Here is an 8429-nt window from a genome sequence, read left to right as displayed (position 1 = left end):
GCGTCACATATGGGTTGAGTTTGTTGATTCTCTACTCTGCTCCAAGGGATTTTTCTCTAGGTACTCCGGTTTTTTCCTCGCCTCAAAAGCCTAGCAACGATATGATCTGAGTTCATTTGATTTAAGATTTCTGTACAGTGTCTGCAATGACATTTAGTGGCTGCCCAGTGCTAAATACAGTTGGCACTTAAGAAGGTTCCCGACGTTTTCACCCATAACTTCACTCAGTAAACGAGGCTTTATCGCAAATGTGGCCCCAACAAGATGGCGCCACGGACCTTAATTTTTTGGCAGCTTGAACACAATAGAGATCTGTGGCCGCTGGATTGTCACTGGACCAACGATAAAAATATTTCGTGAATTCGTCTTTAATCATAAAGAAAAATCAGATTTATTCCTTACTGTTATTCTTGAAAACGACTCGTGATATATCCATTATTTTTTTGGAATGTTGCAGCGGCCAGAGAGCAGAAAAACAACAGGCGCCTTGCAGCCAAGCCAGTTACTGGCGGAAATACGGCATCGTGCAGTCCATCAGAGCTTCAAAACATTACGAGTCACACGAGCAACAATGTTCCAAGAATGAGGTTAAATAATCCATACAACAACCATGCGCCTTACACAAATTTAAATCCATACTACCTCAACTACAGCTTTCATGGCGTACCGGCTATGCCATCCCAGTATGCGGCTAGAGCTGGAGCTGGTCCCACACACCTTCCTTACGTCAACCCTTTCATGCATTGTTACCTAACGCCTGTTCAGACTCCAGGTGGTTTCCACTTCAGTCACATCAACATGCACACTGATGAGGCTTGCAACGCCTTTACGGCATATAGTAATCCATATGGCGTATTTTGGAGGCAAAATTAAACCAACCAATCCAGAAATAAGACGGGTGCTCACAAACAGTACATTGCCATTTTTTCTGGCTAGTCAAACAACTTTGCTCTATTCAGTACAACACGCAACTTGGAGCACCTTGAATTATCGTTGCGTGTTGGAACTTTTTTATTACTGAATATTTACTAAATGCTGCAAACATTTATTTTAATGTTTAAGTAATATTACACAAAAAAACTTGTTATTTTAAGCACTTACCAATTACTAATGTATCTAGGAGCTAGTGTGCTGTACTCCTAAAAGGTACATTAAACTTGATTTGTACATCACTGACTTTATGAGGTTATTTTTAACCAAAGTTTAAATTCTTGGATGAAGCGGGCATACCTCATTTACTCGATTAAACGCCGCCCTTGCATAAACGCTGCACCCAACCAGAAGAATGCAACGTTTATTCGGGGATTGGGAAGAAAAAACAAGTACACGTTTAATCTTTGCAATGTTCATCACAAGCCAGGCAATTACTTTTCTTTCTCAGCAAAAAAGCGAGACATTGGAACTTTAAATATGTTTCTGTTTTAAATAATAATATGATTTTGAAATAAACGCCACCGTCGAATAAACGACACCCTTTAATAAACGCCGCATCGGACACGCTCAAAATTTAATAAACGCCGCGGCGTTTAATCGAGTAAATACGCCGGTAGCTTTCTTTCGAAGTATATGCATGACACGTGAGTGCCTTTAGTGACGACAACACTCGCCTTTCGTCGATGACTTACTGGCATTAAGTTTCATTAGCTTCTATTTAACGTCCACAAGTGCCTGGTCTCAAGTAGGGATGGCGAAGTGGTGAGAATCCAGTGTGGCCTGGGTTTGATTTCCGGACTCCGCGTTAAATATGGGTTGAGTTTGTTTGTTCTCTACTTTGCTTCGAGGGGTTAGGGGTTTTTCTCTGGGTACTCCACCTGTTCCATTTCCTCAAAAACTAACCTATGATTTGACATATGTCGATTTGATTTGATTTCTGTACATTGTCCCCAATTATTAGTGCCTCAGCGCTAAACACACTTGACTCTTAAATAGAGCGGTTTTAAATTGAGTGTCGAAAGTAATCAGCGAATTGCATTGGTTTTTCATTATTTCACTCAGTGATTGGTTCAACCAATCAGAAGTGAAACCAAAACCAATCGTGGCTCGCGGGAGCACATTTTCTCGCGCTTTGTGTCGGCTACGTGTAATTACTTCGAGTTTTGATTGGTTTACTGAATTGTCTCCGTCCTTTTTGATTGACCAAAGTAATTACTTTGGTTTTGGTTTTACGACAATCGATTGAAACTCGCTCTAAAGTTCATTATCATGTATCATTATTATTGGCGATCGTCTACGCAAATCTTGTTTCGGAAAAGTGTTAGTAAAACTTAAAGCCAGTGACTTTTTCCCAATATGATATGAGATGCAAATTGTACTCATCATCATTCGTCACTTTGGATACAAGTAATAGACATTAGGCTGATTTAGCAACTGAACGGGAACGTCAGTGGCGACGTCGCGCGCAGCAAAACTAACAATGAGTATTTAGAATAGAGAAGATAAGAGTGGAGTCTATTCTATTCTGAATTCTCATTGGTGTTTTTTCTGCGCGCGCCGTCGCCACTGACGTTCCCGTTCTGTTGCTAAATCAGCCTAATTAAAATTTGATTCGGAATTCGATAGCTAACCAGTAAAAATTAACTAAATAAGGAGAAATGTGATCAAATATAAGAACTAAGCACTCAAGTTCGCCCGGTGTGAAGTAATTCGGAATCCGGAACCCGGAATCCAGCAAATGTTTGGCTTTGGAATCCGAAATCCATTGTATGAAATCCAGAAAAGCGACAGATTTCGATGGAACCCAGTGGTCAATTCGATAAAACTGAAGGTTACAATTGTCGTGTACAAGTTGAAAGTTTCTGAAACAGAAATATTTTATTAAATTCATGAATTTACAGGTTGGACTTTACACGCGTAATTTTAAACATCCTCTAACCGGAGAACTTTTTTTTTTAATGACCCCACGATCAATTTCGGCGGAACTTGTGAGTTTGTAATCCAAAATCCACGACTCAGGATCCCGGAACCACCACTCGGGATCCGGAATCCACAGGCTGGGATCTAGAATCTGAGGGCCACCTGGATTCCTTTACGTGGGGCGACTCAAGTATGGTTGGTTTTCACGTTACGTCATCGCCGCCATGTTGGTGGACGAAAAATAAACATCGCTCATTAGCTCCTTTTGTTCGTCCACCAGCAATAGACCTTATTCGTATTCCCAGTATTGGTCTGGAACTAGCTTGCAATGGAGGCTAATGCTGGGGAATATATTAAAAAGCAATTGCATTTGAAAAGATTTTTCCCGCATTAGCCTCCATTGCAAGCTAGTTCCAGTCCAATACTGAGAATACGAGTATGGTCTATTGTACATTGCAGCATTGTTATCTGTGTCTTGGTTGAAAACCACCTATTGCGGCAGTGCCGAATGTTTTGAATGCGTGTCAACTGAATGGCATGCCAGAGAACCATCAATTGCAATAATTTACGTGTGATTTCACAAAAACTCATTGACCCAACAGTTTTATTGCTGGGAAGTGTTCAGAACAGCTACCTTCTAAGACTGCGTTCCTCCCTGATTATTGATTCTGGTCGTCTTCCTTCCAAAATAAATATAAATTATATTTCAGCAGAGGAATCTGCTATCGAACCAGCTAAATGTGTTTGAACCCTTGATTATACAATACAATACATACTTAATTGACCGCTCCCCATAGAGGCTTTTCAGGGCCAATGACACACAACGAAACGACAGAACAGAACATCAACAACTGTTAAGAATCCCAACTGGCTGGAGGCAAACCAGTTGGCTATTTACAAGTGCAGCTGGGAAGTTAAACCAGGGACTACCAGGATCAAATTCAACGAGTGGTCAGAGCGGGTCTTGAACCCGAGATCTCAGGATGTCAAGGCAAGCTCTCTAACCACTGGGCCACACAGCCTCACTAAATTCTTGGTTTGATGAGCATGTGGCAATGAGTGTTTACATCGGTAATGTCGGCAGCAAAGCATTCAAGGGTCCATATAACAACAGGGAATCTAAAAAGTTCATTTCTAACATTGAGCATTGAGATATAAGCATTTCAAGAAAAAAGTATACGGTATTTGCAGATAGCTTTCCGGTTGCTTTGGTGATCAATGACGTCATAGTAATGAGTGAATCTTATGAAGTGATAATTGGTGTCTCCTTTAATACTAAAAGATCTAATAGAGCCAATCCGTCCAATAAGACACTCCATTGCAAATGAAGTTGTCGAAACTGGTTTGAGCCACCTTAATTCAAACAAGAGAGAATTTCACGACACCTTCGCACAAAGTGGACCTTATTTTCTGTTTTCTTCTTTCTAATTTCAATTTTCCCTTCTATTCGAAAAGTTCTCCGGTTAGAGGATGTCTGAGGCTTTTGAGTTTAATCAAGGATGTGGTCCTGTTTTTTTTATAATGCTGTCTTTTCTATTGTAAGACCAGCTTTAAAAATTGGCAAATCTGCTCTTTTGATTGGCACTGGTCCTTTGCACGCTACTAGCAAGTCCACGTATCATAAACTTAAGTGGGATCTTTAGAACCTCATTGCTAGCCAAGTTTTGACTGGTTTGACGGCATTGCTATTAATTGAGGCATCGTGAGTTGCTAGTAACTTAGACTTCTTAACCTGCCTGTAGGTTGAATCACTGAGGCATTTCTTTTGTTTCGTTGCTTTCTCATGGCTACTGTTCTTGATGTTCCGGATCTCCGCTGTTTGTTTCTCATAAATGGTAATGTAATGGATTTATGCACCACACATATCACATAGAGTCTCAAGAGGGCTTAATATTCCCTGCTTTTTAAATTTTCCCCTACTCTTCATGAACAGTGTGTGGGTTCTTTAACGTCTAATAGTGTTGATTAATAGGAAGCATCGTGAGACGAGGCCCTGGGTTTATAATCGTTATCCGAGAAAACTTGAAAGTCTAACCACTTGCAGATGAAATTACAAAGGCAGCACTTTCCCCTCGGAGTGTTGGTCCGACCGAGGCTTTGAACTCGCGATCTCCTGCACTCGACCAACTGAGCAGCCGGTCGTTGGTCAGCGTGCTTTGTTTCAATTCCAAAGAGAAATACTTTTTTAAAAACCTGGTAAAATGATGTCAACCTGAAAAGCATGAGAGATCAATAGAATTTCCTTAACATGAATCCAAAAAGCGAGCGGATTGATAACAAGCAAATTGTTTTATTTTTATTGTATTCTTTAGCCTTTTTGCCGACTAAATGTGGGGAGCGTTTGTGGCATACATGATTAAGTATACTGAGTTCGACTATAAATCAACTGTGGATATATCGGTACACATGCATCATGACAAGTTTAAGCTGAGACTAAGTGCTCCTTTCAATTCCTTTATTTGCAAATATTGTGGAGCTCGAGGGGAGAGGTAGAGATTATTGTTAACAAAAGAAAAATACATATGGGTTATTGACCAAGCTGGAGGTCAAGGGCTGGATATCGGCCAAGTTCTTCTTTTGCGTGTTTATGGACCGAGACCAAGTCGATGTCCATAAACACGCAAAAAAAGAATGAAGCCAACATCCAGCCATCTTGACCGAACAAGCTTGGTCAATAAAGGATTTATTATTTAAGATAAAACACCAAAAAAATGAACTTTAATTTTGCGGGACCAAGCGAGAAGTCCTGAGCGGGAAGAATAGCTCCATTTTGCTCACACGGGTAGCCAATCACAGCGCGGGATTTGGTTCGTCTTGCCCGCTCACGGAGCTTGTCTTATAATAATACAGTATATAGCACTTTTGTTGCGACATTAAAACGAAATCGATATTTCTCTTGCCGACTATAAATCTATTTACGTTTTTAAATGTTACGAAATATCCAACTTTGATATATACCAAAACAGTAGATAGCATTAAAGGCTCCCTCTGATTGGCTACTCAAACTCCGATAAACTTTGCTATTCACCTCCGAGCAACTCGCTTGGTTACTCGCGTGGGATTTGCAGTATATATCCACCACTGGCCACCTCCACTTCGGTGAATAGTTGTTAAAACATATACGTGTAACAGGGAGCTAAAGCATGGACATCGACCACGGCTACTTGAAGTTCATCTTAAAATATTATCTCTCTTTACTGTAATAAGTTTGCGATTATTCCAAGTCGTTCATGGATAGTGTGTACTAACATTCCAAGAATAATGTTGGTATGAGTGGTGTGCATGTTTGGGGAGAAAATTGAAAATTTATCGTCAGGTGTTTGCGTCCTCCACATAACTTCAAATTTCATTTATCATTTCACGACGTCTTCACAACGAGAACGGAAAAGAAATGAATCGAAATGTAAAACGCACGTGTGAGGCGGTGCAAAGCCGTTTTCTTTGTTTGCTCACTAAACCTATTGTTTTGCAGTCGACGTCTCGTCTTGCCTAAGATCCCCAAAATCATATAACTCTCGGTATTAATTTTCGTTAGTCAGCTTCTGGCTGAAAACAATTGAAGTGTTACAATCACTTTTATCAAGATTCAAATTTGGGGCCTATGATGCAAAAGAGTTAAATTAACCTGCAACTAAGGCTTGGCTGGAGAAAATACAACCAAATACTGCACAAGTAATTCCTATTACGATAACAAGAACGTCCAGGAAAACTTCGTACCGTTTTAATTGATTGAATTTCAACTTCAGGTGAACTGCACATGGTGCAACAAAGGAACCCATCGAGTCGATCACGCTTCCAGTGAATGAAACAACAAAGGCAAATTTAGGAAATATAATTGCCACTAACACCGTTAAAATGACTACGGTTGTCCGACTGAGAAATAAACCAGTCCTTGGGAATTTGGAGAAAGCCTCTTGGTAAGCTTCAGATGTTTGGATAAAGACAAATATTGGAAAAACAGTCAAGGCATACGAAAGTACGCAAATTGCAGTAAAAAGAAAACTGGTGCACGTGCGAATTGGGCCTTCGGGTAAATTATTAAGTATAACTTGATCTGTACTTGACCCAAACGACAAGAACGCAAGAAAAGAAAACCCTATCTTTATGAAAACGTTTATTATGTAGGCTAATGCAAGAGCCAGGTTGAATTTGTGTTTTTCGCGCATGCTATGTTCAACTGTAGGTAAAATATAAAGCGAGCCATAGGCCAAGATCAAAATTGGAAGAGCAATGCTTACACCTTCGCCGTTCCAAAATAGAATGGACTCCAGATTCCACTTTTCCATGTGAGACATCCCATACCAAAGAACAGTTATTACAACTGAAATTAATGCAACAACACTAATGATACTTAACCAACCAATGTCTTTCAGAGAACTAAAAAACGTTGTTGGAAAAACCACGACTCCTGCAAGGCATATCCACGCTGTCATCGTAAGAGGAACTGACGGGAGACTGTGGCTCATAAGTGATCCACATAGAACTAGATATGAAACGGAGCCAAAGAAAAGACCCAGGTTCACAAAAACTGTAAATACATAGCCGCCATATTTAGGTAAAAGTACTTCTCCCAATTCTTTGAAAGTGGACCTTCACCTCACGTTTCTGTTCTTTTCGTCTGTGTCATAAAGACACGCTATTAAAATTTTTCCTGTGTACCACGCACAAACTGGAAGTATTAGAAATGCCACAAGAATGGCAATTCCACCCCGTTTGATAGCATACGGTAATGCAAGGAATCCAATGCCTTCCATGTAGTTTAGGATGTTAGCAACCGATTTCCAGAGTGATGAATTGCCAGTAGAACTTTGATGTGAGCTTCTGTCTTCTATGGTAAAGTTGAGTTCGTCATCTGTGGACAATTCAGCGTCGCTGGACTGCAGCTCTAAGATCGCTTCACGTTCTTCATCAGAAAGATCATCTGAATTCATGATCAAAATTGAAGGAAAATCTGGTTATTTGCCGAAGATTTTAGACAGGACAATGAAAGTATCGATCTGTGGATCGATACAAAAGGAAAATGGGTTACCGAAAGAAGACCGATCAAAAAAAAGATACGTTATGCATATACATGATAAAAGAGACGAATGAAGGGTTTAGATCTCTCGTATAGGGGTTAATTCACCCCAAGAGTGAATTAGGTAAGAGTGTTATGGCATGGGTGGTCTCCCCAGCACAGCCACAAAAGAGTCTATTTTTAGAATATCCGTTCCCGCGAATATCAGTTGTCATGTCCCTGAAAAAAAACGGCAGAAGCAGTGATGCGTGGCATGGCGTCTTTTGATTGGTTAAAATTGGCGGCCCTTTGTTTGCCCTATGACTGCAAAGTCATAGATCAACAGTCTTATCTTATTCACTCTCTTTCACCCTTATCAAATCGATTGATTAATGAAACAAAATCTTGAGCAAAGAGGCCGAATAGTTGGTAACATTTGAGCAAAGAAATTAAAGAAAGTTAAGAAATTTAGAGTTATTTAGTTTTCACAAAATACTATTGGGTCCTAACAAGAGAAAATGAAGTAAGAGAGCGAATCACCATATTTTTCCCTATTCCCTAAGCGATGTAAAGCTGAGTA

At 40.1% G+C, this 8429-nt stretch overlaps 1 pseudogene; it reads right to left on the bottom strand.

Annotated features, from left to right (window-relative positions):
• Positions 1–6473: 6473 nt before the first annotated feature.
• On the bottom strand, positions 6474–7784 carry LOC138036589 (vesicular inhibitory amino acid transporter-like; annotated as a pseudogene).
• Between the last annotated feature and the right edge of the window lie 645 nt (positions 7785–8429).

This window comes from Montipora capricornis, unplaced genomic scaffold (genome assembly GCF_036669925.1).
Source record: "Montipora capricornis isolate CH-2021 unplaced genomic scaffold, ASM3666992v2 scaffold_489, whole genome shotgun sequence".
Classification (NCBI taxonomy): Eukaryota; Metazoa; Cnidaria; class Anthozoa; order Scleractinia; family Acroporidae; genus Montipora; species Montipora capricornis.
The sequence above is the reverse complement of the archived record's forward strand: the minus strand, read 5'-3'. Positions and strand labels throughout refer to the sequence as shown.